Source organism: Meleagris gallopavo, chromosome 30 (assembly GCF_000146605.3).
Source record: "Meleagris gallopavo isolate NT-WF06-2002-E0010 breed Aviagen turkey brand Nicholas breeding stock chromosome 30, Turkey_5.1, whole genome shotgun sequence".
Lineage (NCBI taxonomy): Eukaryota > Metazoa > Chordata > Aves > Galliformes > Phasianidae > Meleagris > Meleagris gallopavo.
In genome coordinates, this window is record NC_015040.2 from 4,126,952 (window position 1) to 4,143,102 (window position 16,151).

Sequence of the window (16,151 nt, forward strand, 5' to 3'; positions counted from 1 at the left end):
AAAAAGGAGAAAAGGGAAAAGAAAGGGTGGGATTGGAGAAATGCAAAAAACAAAGGCAAGAAGGCACATAGGGCAGAGGGTTATCAAAGGCTTTCGTTGTATGCTTAATGATGCTTTGATCCCATAATGACATGGAGGCACACAAACATGAATATGGAAGTCAGATACAGCTAGGATCAAACGTGCTTGGTGGGTTTTTTTTTGGTTTGTGTGTTTTCACCTGAAATGCATTCAAAACACGCTGTCAAATAGCGTTTGCTATGCTCGCCTCTCGTTAACAGGCAGCTCTGCTGACACTGCTGCAGCAGCAGCGAGGGAGAGGAAAGGGACCGCAAGTTTCCTCGGGGAAGAGGAGAAAACGGCGCACAGCTCAGTGTCCTGAGACCGCCCGGCTTCACCGCGAGCAGCAGCAGCCCGCAGATGGCAGTGGCAAGTTAAAATGCAGCCAGCTCCGCTCCCCGCCTCGGATGGCAGCCGCACGTCTCAGCAGGTCGAGCTCCTCCAGGACTGACAAAGCCAACAACTTCTACCAGGCCTCGGCTGGTTATCTTGCTGGGAGGGAAATCTTACCTTTCTGCCTTCCCTCCCTCCCCAGACTTGCTCTGGAGGCGGGCCGAGGCCACGAACAGCGCTGCAGCACCGAGAGGTGCAGGGAGGCACCAGGAAGGGGCGCAGGGCTGCACACGTCCAGCCCCGCAGCCTCGTCCCTGGGCTCCCATTGGACTCCCAGCGCCCTCGGGGTGCTGCAGGTGCGAGGCTGCTGCTTCTGTCCGTGTATTTATTTGCATGGGGGCAGGAGTGCACAGGGGACTTAATAAGGGCAGGAAAATGGAACCCTGGCCTTTAAGAACTTTGCAACTCAGCAAGCAGAGAGAGGATTAATATGAGCTGCTGCCTGGAGGGCAGCAGGGAGATGAAGTGCAGGAGAGGGACTTAAATCATCAAGGCATGGGAACAGGAGGTGACTGCAGGGAACTACGGATCCCCCTGATTTGAAGCAGCTGTGTGTTACGTTGCGTCATCTTCTCTCACCTGCTCCTCGCTCACGTTTCCAGCAGAAAAAATAAAAAATCCCAAGTCTAACTACAGCAAATTTAGTGAATAGGCAGACATCTGTGTTCTTTTCCCCTTAACTGAAGCTCAGCAGGACACTGCAGTGTGGTTGGTCTTCTCCAGAGCTCTGTCCACAGGGAAAAAATGGGAATCATTGACAATCTGTATTCCTGCGCTTTCCAGGATGCAAAGTGACATCAGGCACCTGGCTTTAGATCCAAAGGTAAGAGGACTCCAGTAAGTCTGATGCTATGTGGGAGCCAAAGAAGTGCTTCCCATGCCCGGCCCTGCTGCAGCAGGTGGAGACTTCTCCTGGATGGGCCCTTTTCACAGAACCAAGAACACAGGGGTCAGAAGGGACCTCTAGAGTTCAACCAATGTCCCCCATAGCAGTTCCCTACAGCAGCTGCACAGAAGAGCACCCAGGGCGATCAGAACATCTCCAGGAAGGAGACCCCACCTCCCTGTGCCACCCTCACAGCACAGAAGTTCTTCCTCACGCCCACATGGAACTCCCCGGGCTCCAGTCTGTGCGCGGTGCCCCTCGTCCCGGCGCTGAGCAGCACAGAGCAGAGCCCGGCCCCATCCTCCTGACCCCCGCCCTTCACATATTGATCAGCACTGATCGGATCCCTCCCACCTTCCCTTCCCCGGGTGAACAGCCCCAGGGCTCTCAGCCCGTCCCCATCAGGAGGTGCTCCAGGCCCCCACCGTCTCTGCAGCCGTTCCCTGTCAGCCTGGATCTGGGCAGCCCAGTGCTGGGTCCGTGCTCCAGCTGTGCCTCCCCAGGGCACAGCAGAGCGGAGGAGCACCTCCCTCACCTGCAGAAGGCACCCCAGGGTACCACTTGTACTCTCTTGTTTCCACATGCTCCTCTGTCATCTGCTTTTCTCTCATCCTCTCCCACTTGCCAATGTACGACGGATCTGCCATCTCCATGTTTCCAGGGTAACGAAAAGAAGTTTCCTCCAGCCCAGAGGTAGAGCAAACTCATTCTGCTGGAAAATTTAAAGCGAGGATTAAAATTTATAAAACAGCACACGACCCAGTGCAGCATCTCCCGCTCCTGCCAATCCATCCGAATCACCGCGCACAGAGTGCAGCTGGGGCCACCTGCATGGCATTACGGCGCAGGTCCCCGGTGGCACTGGGCAGCTTTGTTTGTGGAGCTGTTGGCCACCAGCACTCCCATGGCTCCATCCATCCCAAATTGCTCTGCCTGACAGCGAGAGTGGATCCGGCCGTGGCCTGGGGAACAGGGGTGGAGTGGCTTTGCTGTAATGATGGTTCACAATGTCCCAGCTGGCCTGCTTGATCCTGTCTGATCTGATCTGGCAGCTGTGAAGAGGGGAGGAAGCAAGGAAGAGTAAGTAGAGCAACTTATGCCCGCATAAGGATTTAAGTATTCTTTAATACTTAAAAGTCTGAGTTGACCGGCTTCTTGAGAGCCCCGTACAACAAAGCCAGTGATCTCCTGAGGCAACAACTGGAGATAGGAAGGTCTGGAGCAAATGGCTTTGCAAAACTTAAAGGATAACCTTTAATACTTCAGGCCATCAAACATATTTCTTCCTGAATTCAACCTCTGGGAATGAAGTGCTGGAGTTCCTCTCTGAAACGGGCTGCGAGGCATCGCAGCCTGCAAGCACCCACATTGCTCAGGCACTGCTGCTCTGCCTCTCACCAAACCACGCTCCCTGCTGCCCAGGGTTCCTGTCCCAGCGATGAGACCAGAGCCAGTAGTGTGATGCCAACAGATGGAAGCAATAAGCAAGCACAGTGACTGTAACAGAAATAATAAACAACCACGCGTAGAACGTCTTCTTCGACGCTAGCCAAGGAAAGTCCATTAATTGTCATCTGGAAATCCCTGTAACATTTGCAGCAAGGATCTGCCACAGCACACGGTTCAGCTGGGCAGGGGGAGCCCGAGCCGTTCCCTCTCACCCTGAGCACTGGGCTGCTGCAACGCTGGCATGAGATGTTGTGTTTATAACATCAAGAGTTACACATGAGGTGATCCCAAAGCATAATTACTAATAAATGTTTAATTAATAGCTTATGTATGCGTTGATAAGTTCATTAAAATGATGCATGAGCACATGAATATTCCTGAGCAGGCAGGAGGAAGGGAAGTTACTGCTGGAAAGTGTGTTAACAAGGGGATTACAGGGTTTACATATGGAGTCTGCACGCGCTCCACTCATTCCTCTTAGATGAACAGTTTACGGCCCGTTGTGACCAACCAATCTCATCACAACCTCCACTTCACAAATCTTTCACTTCTCCTCTTAAATATAAACAAACAGACAATGTTTTCCCATTAACAATAATAATATCCAGCAGTGTGGACCAAAGCAAATGAGTTAATTGCTTTAAGGAGTTTTAACTGCATTTCCATCCACTGGAATTATTGCTTCCAGAAAAATGCACGTTCAAAACCTCCAACAACAGTAAGTAGTATACCTGAAGGGGTCAACCCCACTCAGTGCTGGTGTGGAACAGAGCAATAAATAAAACCACACTCTGAGGGACTTTGTCCACATAGGCTCTTCCCCTCCTTCTCAGCTCCAGAGAACTGAAGCTGAGGGGTCTGGGGGCAGTTGCCAATTGCAGCACGTTGTGCCCACTGCAGCACAGCACCAGGAAAGGCGTTGGGCCACAGTCCTGGCTCACTGCCTGCACTCACCTTTTCTTCCTCTCCTTTCTTTGTGCATCTCATATAGGCAAGGGGATCGAGGCAGAGTTCTGAACACATTCAAATGCTGACTGATACTGAAGCCCTGAGGAGGTGTGTTGTGGCTCTTGGCATTGCTAGGTTTTGGCTGGGAGCATGAACAGGACAGCCAGGGTGGCAGAAGAAGAGCTACTCTATCTAATCTCATCTTCTTGAACCAATAATCTCCCTAGCTGCTCACGCTTTAGATCTGTTCCTTATTCTAACTAATCTATTTTATTGGTGTCTCATCCATTCTGGACCCCATCTCATCTGTTGTAATGATTTATAATCCACATTGGATTCCAAGAACAAGTTTTAAAAAGCTTTTGTGAGGAGACTAAGCCATGCCATAAATTTCAGTCTGTGTGAGTTAAGTGCCTAGATCTGAGCAGAAAACATGACAGCTACTCCTAAAGGGCCTGGGAAACACAACCTGCAGCACCCAGGGATGGAGCACGCTCCAGCTGGCCTTGGGCAGCTCTGCACCCACCTCTAATCCCGCAGCATGGCCTGGAATCTGTGTTGTGGATGCAGAGCATCACCATCAGACTAGGAGAGATGAGATATGGTATTTGTGGCATTTACACACATGGGACGGCAGCCTTTTCTAGGGGGGCATTTTGGTCCTTCCACAACAACACATCTCCTTCCCTGGAGATATTCTGATCCCCCTGGGTGCTCTTCTGTGCAGCTGCTGTAGGGAACTGCTTTTGGGGGGAGTTGGGCATCTCCAGGAGTCCCCTCCAATCCCAACAATTCTGTGATTCTGTGAAATATGTCTGTCTTTGCAGGTACCAAAAAATATTGGGCTGCCTGCAGTATTTCCAGTTGGTCCATGAGCAGAACCCAGCAGCCTCACAGCAGCTGGAGCCACAGCCCTGCCCACAACACGCTCTTACATCTCCCACCAGCTTTGTTCCCACCTTTCCTCCATACCACCTTCCAGGTGTTTGAATGCAGAACACATCTGAACGCTGAGCATCACTGCTTAACATGGCGCGTCTCACCCTGCAAAGGACGCTTTGGCTCCTTGTGCAGACAGAGGAAGAAAAGCCCTCCTCATGGTTAAATAAATAAAACTAGTGACTTGCTTGGGAAAAACCTCTAATGAGGTCATGAGAGGTGAGATGCCACCACTGCAACTGGTGACCTTTTCTCATTTCCAAAACAACATTTGCTGGATATAGACATACACCTCTGGTTGTTTATAAAGCGACTGAGGATTTTCTCTTACAGAGAGATTCTGGCTTCTGACTTTTGCTGCTGCCCACAACCCCGTTCCAATAGTGACCCACAGCTAATGACTACAGCTTTGCAAGCGTTTTCTCTGAAAGTCCTTTGGAAAGAAGAAGTCTCTTCTGAAGCCAGACAACAGGACAGCAGGTTGGAAACATTCACGTCGCTGAAAGCAAGTGAGCAAGAAGGGTTTGCAGCTTGGTAGAAAAGCAGCCATAAGCCCATGGCTGAGCCAGGCCCGGCCCCAGCACAGGACTCCGAAGAACCAACCTGACCCTCCCTCGTGCAACATGAGGCCATCACCTCTCGTCATCCCGCTGTTACCTGGAGCAGAGGCCGACCCCCCCTCACCACCACCTCTTTTCAGGAGCTGCAGAGAGCAATGAAGTCTCCCCTGAGCCTCCTCTTCTCCAGACCGACCCACCCCGCTCCCCCAGCCCACAGGACAGCACCCGGAGCCCTCAGAGCTCCGCTGCCGCTCTCTGAACACGAGTTCAGTGGCACTGCAGTGCCACGATGTCTGTCTGGCAGCGAGGGCCCCAAAACTGAAGGCAGCACTCGAGGTGCGGCCTCAGCAGTGCTGAGAACAAAGGATGACCACCTCCTGCTGGCTGCACTGCTGCTGACACAGCCAGGATGCTGTTGGCCTTCTTGGCCACCCGGGCACACTGCTGGCTCCTGGTCAGTTGAGTGTCACAAACACTCCCAGACCCTTTTCTGCTGTGCAGCTCTCAGCCGCTCTGCCCCAAGCCCATAGCGTTGCACAGGACTGTCGTGACCACAATGCGGGACCTGGCACCTGTTTGTGTTCCCTTCTGGGTGTTCTCAGCCCAGAGCAGCAGCCCTGTGGCTGCTCCATGTGGGTGACCATGCTGGTTTCATACCCGTAACCTTGTGTGCTCACCTCAGCAGCTCCCTGTCTCCAGCTCGGTCACGCTGTAAATGAGGAGGTTAAGCCATCAGCCAAACAGCAGCATCTTCCTCCTTGACATTCAAGCTATTGAAAAGCTCCTTGTAGGGTCAAGCACAGTGGCTTTTAAATAACACGCTGCGTTTGTTACTGTGTTGGCATTTAAGTGCTGGCTAAGAGGGGACAAGCAAGCAGGGCCCAAGGCTCAGCGCTTTATGATGGGTCCGTGGAGCTCAGCTGCTGCCTCTCCGTGCTGTGTGCGGCCCTCAGCACCTCCTGCACACAGCGCCTGTGCAGACACAATGATGAGAGGCAGAGGCTGACTTCTGAGGCCTGCCGGGTGCAGCACACAGCCCTGCCCGCCCCGCACACCTGCTGCAGCCCTGGCCTTCACAAAGTGACCGTGCAAAAGTCAGAGGACCTGCCTGACCACGAATTGTGGCACAGATCACTGTGTGTCGTAGTTTTCTTTTTTTCTGAAAAGCAATTAATTAGCTTTAGTTTACTGCAACTTCCCTTCCAGCAAAAACCAGGCCTTGCTGCGATAGCAGCCCTAATTGCCATGTCAGATACTTCACAGCCCCATTCATCCCCCAGCACCATCGGCTTTTGTTATAAATTAATAGAGCCTGGACACATCCCATATTTAAGAATGAAAGCAGAAGGGGAGCGTGACGGAGCCTTAAAGAGACAGGAGAGCTCCTGGAGGAGCCCTGGGCTCTGACCTCCTTGCCTCCTTCCCCAACCCAGTAACAAAATGGGGATCTGGAGGTATTTCTGAAAGCAGCTGCCTAAAAACACATCCATTCAGAATTACGGGGTATTTTTAGACTGTAAAAGAGAGCAGATATAAATATGTCTTCATTCCTGCTGTAATCCAATTGGTTTAATCAGTTACATCACTGATAGGCTTGATGCACGCAGTACAAACATAGCTTTTATTACAGAGAGAGCACGCAAAGCAGATCTGTATGTGAGGGGGGGTTACGTATGTTTTTATAGATTTGTATATAGAATCTATATATTTATATGCAGGCATAGACACAGAGCCCTCCCTTTTCTGTTTAAAAAAATGCTGCCTGAATCACTTTCACAAATAAGACAAACCCCATATTTTGCTGGCAGAACGATTACAGCTGTCAGATCTGACGGACGCAGCACTGCTGATGAATAATTCATGGCAGCTAATTATAAGCTGGCAGATTTCTGGCATTGGGGCACAAAAAGGCTGGAGATCCCAGTTATCTGCAGCTGATCTGATCCTCCTGAGGTCCTGAGACACTGCACAGAGACAAAGGTGCTGCATTACTGCTGCACAGACCGACTCAGTGCACGTGTGATGAGTCAGGTGGGGACGCAGTGCTGCTACCAGAAGCACCATGAGATGCAGCCCTGACAGAGGTCTCCAAGTCACAAAGGCTGTGTGATCCCATCCCAGAATTTGCTAAGGGTAACTGCCATGTGTGTAACAGGCTACTAATCTACCCGGTGATGTCAGACTTAGTGCTGCTAGCACTGGGCACACAAAGGGAAGGCTGGAGGCTCACCAGCAGTCCAAGCAATCTTGAGCTTCAGTGGTATTTCATTAATGCCCATCACAAAGGCAGTTATTAATGGTTAAAGGACACACCTAAAACAAAAAGCTCCTTTTCCACCCCCTGCACAATCCTGGCTCCCACAGTCCCGACTCCTATGAAATGAGACCTGCTGGTGGCTCCATGGGATCTGACCCCAGCACCCACAGCACCACACACACCTGTCCTGGTGTGGGACCACCACTGCTGCTCCCAAAGCAGAGCTGCAGCGCCTGCGGGGCCACTGACAACACCTGCAGCACAGCACCTCTCCTCACACATACACGGCTCCCCTCAAAATAAAAGGGCAGTTATGAGCAAGAGAACGAATGTCCTTAATAATGCCGAGCCTGGTAAATAACATAATGCCTGCATTTGCTCTGAAACCATCCATATTCTGCCAAGCAGAAAGGTAACGGGAATTGTGCGGCAATAACAGATCATCAGGTGATGGGAGCTTTCAGGGTTTGTCTCCTCTCTCAACGCACGTTATAAAAATTACCCCCCAGAGTCTTTTCCTTCTCTTTCGTTTTCCTCTTGACATACAGTCGACATAAACTTTCTCCCTACAAGGAGATTTCTTCTTCCGTGAGTTCCAAGCTCAGTGACATTCTTCGCGGTGCCCTGGAGCGCACGGCCTCTGTGTGTATCTGTCGCTTTGGTGTGAACTTAAAGATCAAGAGCCATTCATTTACAAAAACTGTGAGGACACGTTTCCTCCTTCTTGCTGGAGCCTCTTTCGATGTGTAAAGAAATGGGGATCTTCTCAGAACAGGAGCAAACGGGCAGCACGCCTGGTGACGGCGCAGTCATTGCAATGCAGAGGAGGCAGACGCTGACGATGAGCACAAATCCCCCTGTCTATAAGCTGTCTTCTCCACCCTACGTTTCCCCTGCAGTTTCAGTGTTTTGTTTCAACCTTTGGATTGTGTTAAAATATTAATGCTAACGTTTTATTATAATTTTATACTCCGTGTTTAATATTTTAATACAATCAAAACCCCAAATGAAATCCTTTAACATTATGGGGTGAAATGATTATGTGCAATCGGAACAAAGCAATCCCCCAGGGCCAGCAGGATGTTTTGCTGAAGTTTTCCTTCCCTGGGTATTTATCAAATGTCATTCCCTTGCTCTGTCAGGAAGGCCCCTCCCGACCTCGAGCACATTAGGAATTCAGTTGAGCATTCAAGTGTCTCCAGCTGAACCCATCGGTGGTTGGTGCGGGTGGGACTCAAGGATTGCCCTCCTGCTGTGTGTGGATGGCTGTGCAAGGCAGTGCCCCGCTGACTCAGTGAGGAGCTGCTCCCTGCTCTGCTGGGGCAGCGTGGGGCTGGGCTGCCCTGCACACACCAGAGCACAGCCCTGCGCCGTGCTGATGTCCGCCAGGTTCTGAGGTCCCTTTGAGTCCCAGTGCCTCTCACACCCCGTTTTGTAGCATGCGAAAACTATGAAGACTTCCAAACAATTTTTCAATTTGAGGCAGATTAAGAGCAAAATTCTAGTGGGACTAATAGTGTGTAATCTTCTTTACATTTCTCCTCTTGCTTTATGAAGAACAGTTCACTGCAATGGCGTATTTCACACTCCGTTGCTGATATTTCAATTTCCTGCTTAAGTTACAATAAAAACTGCCCACACTGCTGATGCTCCCATGAAGAATAATTTATGTTGATTGACGTTATTTAATTCCCTCTGGATGCAGCTAATGATTAAGTGATGCCAGGAAATTTAAAAGCACATCCTACCTGCGGACTCCTCTAAGCTCCTTTGGAAGGTTTTGAAAAGCTTCCAATTTCCAGCATAAAACACTGCTACTGATCTCTAAGCACCTTCCTCGTCTTCCTCCCCTACTTCTTTCCCACCCCAAAGGAGGACAATTAAATTACTGAGCTCAGTCAAGGCCTGGGGGCTGGGTTTCCAGCAGCAGGATGTGCTGGGAGGATGCTGCCCACCAGCAGCTCATGGCAGGGCAGCAGGCAGCAGGACACCCCAAGCAGGGCTGTGGGACAGAGGATAGTCCAGTGGAGCTGAAAAACCCATGACTGGGATTTGAATCGATTTCAAGACCCAAACAGCATCCTTGTGCAAATCAGGACCTACCGGACTGTGGAGTGGCACAAGTTTGGTGTAAGCAGGAAGGGGCAGAAGCACCAAGACCTGGGCATCGGTTCTGTGCCAGGAACCATCCTCCATGCCCCCAGGTCTGCCAGGCAACTTCAGCCACTGGGGAACACTGCTGCAGAGGGAATGTTAAGGGAGAAGGCATCTGGGTGTGAAATTAGGCTGCAAACCTGCTCCAAACCCAGTCCCTGCACTGACACTCTCAAGCTGATGTTGCTGGCATCTTTCCATTAATCAGAGCACGCGCTGCTCCTCCAGCACGCACAGCCCAGAGGCCCGGCTGCCCCTCACGCACCTCTGCCCCTGCCATGAAGAAGCAATTTATATTGGATCCTTTTGCCAAGAGAGTAAACATTTTGCTTTTATTTGTCAAAGGAGTTGTCTTCCTATCTTCTGCAGACAGGCGCTGTGTCTCTGGGAGGATTTGCCTGTATGGCAGAGATTTACTCTTATTCCAAACTAAATTCAACTCCACAGGCTGCTAATCCAGCATATCTGCAGCAGAATAAACCATCCAATGTAACCACGTGGGCAAAATCTCACCGGCAGTTTGGGGGGCTATAAGTGAAGAGGAAAAGGGGATTTTCCCCTGGAAGCTCCCCAGATTTTGGCAGATTCCCCAGGCAGCTGCAAACCGCCGAGGGTTAAAAAGTAACCCCAAGCAAGGGAAGAGTGAGCATCGTTTCAAAATGCTGAGAAATCTTCTCATCAAAATAATGTCAGAGCCTGTCACGGCGGAGGGAAAACAAACGCGCGAGACATGATGGTTCTGCATGAAATGTAAAATGCTCTTTAGCTAAAACAAAACTCTTTGAAAGCACCCAGATGGGGAAAAGGAGTGGGGGGAATAGGTAAGGCAGGAAGCACTCTACTCTCACAGCATAAAAGACATTTAAAGGGAGAAATCCAGGGAGGCATGCACAGCCCTGCCTCGGTTTCCCCGTGCAGCGAGCAGAGTTACCAGCATTCAGGGCTGGGGCCCTTTGCTCAGCTGCTCCACTGCTCCAAAGTGCCCCAGAGTTCTTCTGCCACAGCTGCTGCAGAATGGAGGCAGAGCCACTGCAGACAGAAGAAGAAAGAAGAGATGGTGCAAACAGGACCGTGATGAACTGCTGCCAATGAGGTCCGGATCCTGTGAGTGCAGTGCATGTGCCTGTGGTCTTTCGCCCTTTCCCATGGGACTTGTTTCCTGTGCCACGGAATCTTTTCCAGGGAATGCACAAAAGATGCTGTGGAACACGGGCAGCAGCACTGCTGTACCCTGACTCTGGCTGTGCTTCCAGCTCTCTGGGAAAATCTTTGGTAGACCCAGCTCTGAGCCCAAGAGAGGACAATCGCAAGGATGCAGATAACAGAGCTGCACTCCATAGTAAGGATGCTACAAACCTTGAGTTTTGTTGTCAGCTCCTCCAGCTTGCTGCCACAAAGGCCTCACCATCTACACATAGCTGAAACAATCTCCTCCTCCTCCCTGCCCAGCTGTGAGGCAGATCCTTCTAATAAGCAGTAGTTAATAATTGCCACAAAGGACACCAATTTGGAAGACAACGACAGAAGCCACAGCTAAGGAAGGAAAAAAGATCCATTTAAAATTCCAGAAGATCAGCATACCTGCAGAAAGAGACTTTCATGGACATGTCTTTAATCTTTCCCACTTCCAGCCCTTAATAGCAGAACCTGATTCGAAGACTTGGTGATGGATTTCCAACCCAGACACAAAGTGACAGGCTCATTTTCAAGTATTGCACAGCTATAATTCCGTGTTTTATTTGTTATTATTCTAACCTGCTGATGGAGTGGGGCTGTATTCAAGGCAGCAGTAACAACTCTGGCTCGAGGCGTTATTTAGAGTTTGGTGTTTAGAGCCAGAGCCTCGTGCCTCTTGATATTTATGAAGAAGATGTGCCTGTAGCTGCAGTGCTCGTATCTTATTTGTTTGTTGTTCAAACAAAGGATCAGGAAATTGGATGCTGTTTCCAGCGAGCGATAGCATCTCAGCGGTTGAGGGAAGGGCCACTGGTCTTTATGTGCTTCTCCAGTGGAGCAGCGAGGAAAGTTGTCTCCAGGTCAAGGTGATAAAGTCACCTTGCAAAGTCTTCCAGGGAAAAGTCCCACTCCATAAAGCCTGGGAGGGAACAGACTCCCAGGAACCAGGGCTGAGCTGCGTCCAACCCCACTGCTGAACCTGGCCAGTACACTCATCTTCTCATTTGCAGGATGCTCTCCCCATTGCATGCCTTAATTTCTCCTCTTCTTAGTTAAGCTTAAATTAGGAAATCTTGTCTTTACCACCACAGAGAACAGTGCACAGCATTTTTTTACCCAGAATAAGATTCTTGAAAGGAAAACCTTGCAGTCAGATTCAGTGAGAGCCCCATTTCACCGCAGAGCAGTGTGACAAATCCTGCTGTGGCTGATGGGACTTTTGTGGAATTAGAGCACGTTTATGTAGCCAGACCAAAGTCACGCTGGGTCTCCCTTTCTTTGTGTTCTTCCCTTCCCTTTGCAGGCCACTGATGAGCCTTTGCCCCAGTTCAGCAGCTCTGGAGGTCTGCCTGGGTAACTTTGAGCCTCAGCGAACTTACCTTGTCTTACTGCACAAAGGAGATAATACACAACCTTTTGCACTCTTTTGCAGCTGTGAGCTCCTAAGTCACTTTGGCAGCTTTGAAAAGTTGATTCTGCCTGAGAAATGGCACCTGCAGTAGCAACAGAAGCTGAGGAACAGGCTGTTCGCTCAACCAAGGAAGTTTAACCTCTGCCATGCTTCTGTACAGCAGAGAGCAGTGAGTGCTCACAGCAGAAAATGAGTTACAAGCAGCGATGTCTGGATGTTGCTCAGATACCCTCAAGACAGTGATGCACCAGGTGCAAAACAAGAGTTCCTAGCACAGCCCGACAATTTACGCTGAGATTCTGACTCTCCTCAGAGCATTAGGCATTATTATTCCAGTTTCTCGTTAGCTGTAGGCTAAGTAGATGATCAAATTCTGTCTGTCCACAAAAAGCGATGAGCTCTGCAGGACTCTGCAGGAAGAACCAACCCATTACAGCCCAGTGGACAAAGGAAAGGCAACCTGCAGCTCACCCAGCGCAGTTTCCTGACAGTCCCTCCTTTGCTACCTATCACACTCCTGGTCAGCAGTGCCTGGTGTGCCAGGAGCCCACGACAACGTGGTGTGAAAGGCTGAGCCTGTCCCCACGTCACCTGCGGTGGTGCACAGTGCTGCAGCCCTGGACAGGTGCTGGGTGCCCCGAGTGCTGTGAGAGACACAGCCAGTCCGCAGCCTGCCAGCCTGCCAATCTGAGAATGAAAGGGGACGAATTAAATATAAATCCCACCCAAGCTGCTACCAGTTCTATTCTGCCAGGGTGTTATTCATAAAAACAATCTCTGGTGCCAGCTCTGGATCCCAGCCAGGGCTGCAAACTAATGAAACTGCCTTTTATACTGAGCGTGCGAATGAGCCTCCTCCGACTGCAGGCGTGGGCCATCCTCACCATCATCCTTCTGGGGGCGGTGGCAGCCGGGTCCTTATGGACTTGACAGCAAATGGGACTGAAATGAGGGCCGAGCTGAAACTGCTGGAGTAACTCTGAATCCTTTTCAAAGTGAATTCTGCAATAAGGAGGGTCACGGCGAGGCAGCAGGTCCTTCAACACAGGTGGAAAGGCAGGGGAGAAGCAGGGAGTTAGCTAAGTGCTTAGAAAAGGAAAGCCTAGAAGAAAGACAGCAATCCTTGGAGGACAACAACCCTCACTGCTGCTCAAAGGCATTTGGATCTGCTTTATTCTCTGCGGGCTTTCTTCCATGCCCAGCCCCACTGGCTTCCCAGCACTGTGACACGTCTCATGCTGACACAAGTGTTAACAGGCGAGTGGTGTATGGTGAAGCTCTGCTCCCCTGTGACATTCCCTTCATGTTAGCACATACAGGAAGTAAGGAGTGCTCCAGAAAGCACAGGAGAGCAGATGAAGAAACACAGCAGCTCACTGGCAGCAGCAGGCAGACACTAACAGAGCAGAGAGGGTGGCTGATCTCCCAGCACTTTGTTCTCCCCAGCACTGCAGGTGCCTCGTTGCATGGTGAGGAGGTGCATGGCAACCTGCAGAAGATGAATGCCCCCAGTATGAGTCAGCCACAACCACAGTGTCTTCGGTGTTCCAATTTCAGGGACCAGGCAGGTACTACAAGAAGCAGGGATATTCCTGGAACAGACACTAAAATCCTGCCATGGCTTGAACCTGAGAGCTGAGGCACTTCATTCCTACTGTGAAGTGCTCAGGCTAACTTTGAAGCACTATATCCTATAAAGGATCAAATCCACAACCTGCCTGTGCTTCGGTTTCCCACTGCAGAGAAAGGAAATGACAGCCCTTAGTGCTGGGAGGATAAGTATGTTAAACCCACAACGACGGAACAACGGGGCTAATAGGTAGAATAGCAGAAGGGAAGCAGGAACTAATGCTGATGTGATGGAGAAGAAAGGCTGGGAGGGATCCGATCAGTGCTGATCAATATGTGAAGGGCGGGGGTCAGGAGGATGGGGCCGGGCTCTGCTCTGTGCTGCTCAGCGCCGGGACGAGGGGCACCGCGCACAGACTGGAGCCCGGGGAGTTCCATGTGGGCGTGAGGAAGAACTTCTGTGCTGTGAGGGTGGCACAGGGAGGTGGGGTCTCCTTCCCTGGAGATATTCAAACCCACCTTGATGTGTTTCTGTGAACCTGCCATAGAGAATTGCTCTGGGGGCAGCTGGACTGGAGGATGTCCAGAAGTCCCTTCCAATCCCTACGTGATTCTGTGTCTGAGGAGCAGCTAATGGCCAGCAGGGCACTGCATCCCCATAGCCTGCCAGGCTTGGGGCTGCACACAACTCAACCTGATGGCAGCCACCCATGTCCCCACTTCCATTTGCAGAGCCACTTTCTGCCCGTTTTCCACCACACGTGGCCCTCTTGTGTTCATAAACAAAACCTGGAGAAACCAGTAACAAATGCTCTTGAATACAAGAGGGTTATTAGAGAAGTGGCTTTTCCATACCCTAAACTCCATTGGCAAGGCTCGGAGAGCCAAGCAGCACCCTGCAGGCACTCGCCCCAACCCCTGTGGGCACGGACTGCACATCCATATCAGCACTGCAGAGGACTCTGGCTCCCCTCCAGCCCAACCCCCTCCAGTTCAGACAAAGACTCCTTGGAGGCTTGCAGAGCTCAACACACAGAGCTTGGAAGAAATAAAACCCAAGTGCTATGATCTGAAAGGCAGAGAAAAAGATCAGCAGCAGAGAATACAGATCAGGCTGGTGGCACTCTGTGTGTGTACACACATGTATGAATGGGCACAGCACAGAGGGAGCCTGCAGCACAGCTCGGATGTACAGAAATGAAAGGAGCAGTCGTTTATATCAGAGTTTCCATAGAGACCAAGTTTTGAAAGAATTAAGGTGGAACGATTATGTATGTTCCGAAAGAGATAAAAATAACCTTGCTAAGCGTTGCATGGGCTAATTAGATGACGATCCCTGACTCGGAGCTCTCCTTGCAGTGCAGCACGCTGGGCTCCTGGGCTTGGCCACACATCACCCGTCCCTGTGGTGTGCAGTGAAGAGTGAAGCGGCTGTGAGCGGCGGCGACGCGGACCCCCAGCACCCATTTCCCTGGCAGGCTGCTGTGCTCTTCAAGGCAGCGTCACCCGCTCCCACTCTGCTAGTTCAAGCAGAAGCAGTGTGTGCTCCTCCAGCCCTTCTGCTGTCAAACCTGCCGTCACCGACATCAGGCAGAACGCGCCAGGTCACAACTCTGGGCTTCTGCTGCGGTTTTGCAAAAGCAAAAAAGCAGAAAAGTAAGGAGGAGTGCAGTGATGAGCAGTGGCGGATTCCCATTAGCCATGGAAAGGAGATGTTGCTCCAGAGCTCAGCCAATTGGCTGAAACCACCCAGGAGCATCTCCCCAGTTGCAGCACCTGCCCTGCAGCTTTGGAAAAAGCTGTCTGAGCTCGCAGGGTTTTTGGGAGCCCCAGGGGCTTCCAGGGAAAGTCATACACAGAGCAGGGAGAGGCAGAAGGGACATGGTTGGTCTGTGCCCTCTGCAAGAAACGCCCTGATACTGCTTCAGCACTGCTTTCATAGCAGGTGGAACAGAGAAAACAGAATACAAGGCAAGGAAAGACAATCCAAAGAAAGAACGGGAAGACCTTTAACAGCATCTCTCACTCAGCGCTGCAATAGAACAACTGCTCTGTCCTGGCCAAGCTTTTAATCCCTTACAGATTGGGTATTCTTTTTTTCCTACATTTTGCTGCAAAATACAGTTTGGGTCAAACTGGTGTGTGGGAAAAATCCTCTTTTGGGGAAGCCAGAACAAAATCTTCTCAATGCTTCATTTTAAGGGGGGGGGGAAAAAAAAAAAAAAGGACGTAATTTTAGTTTAAGTAACTCCAATAACAAGAATGTATGGAACTGCTGATCACGCCTGGACCTCTGATTCGACCACCGTGGGCGAGCAGTGACTCAGCCACGGGAGCACGAGGTGAGGG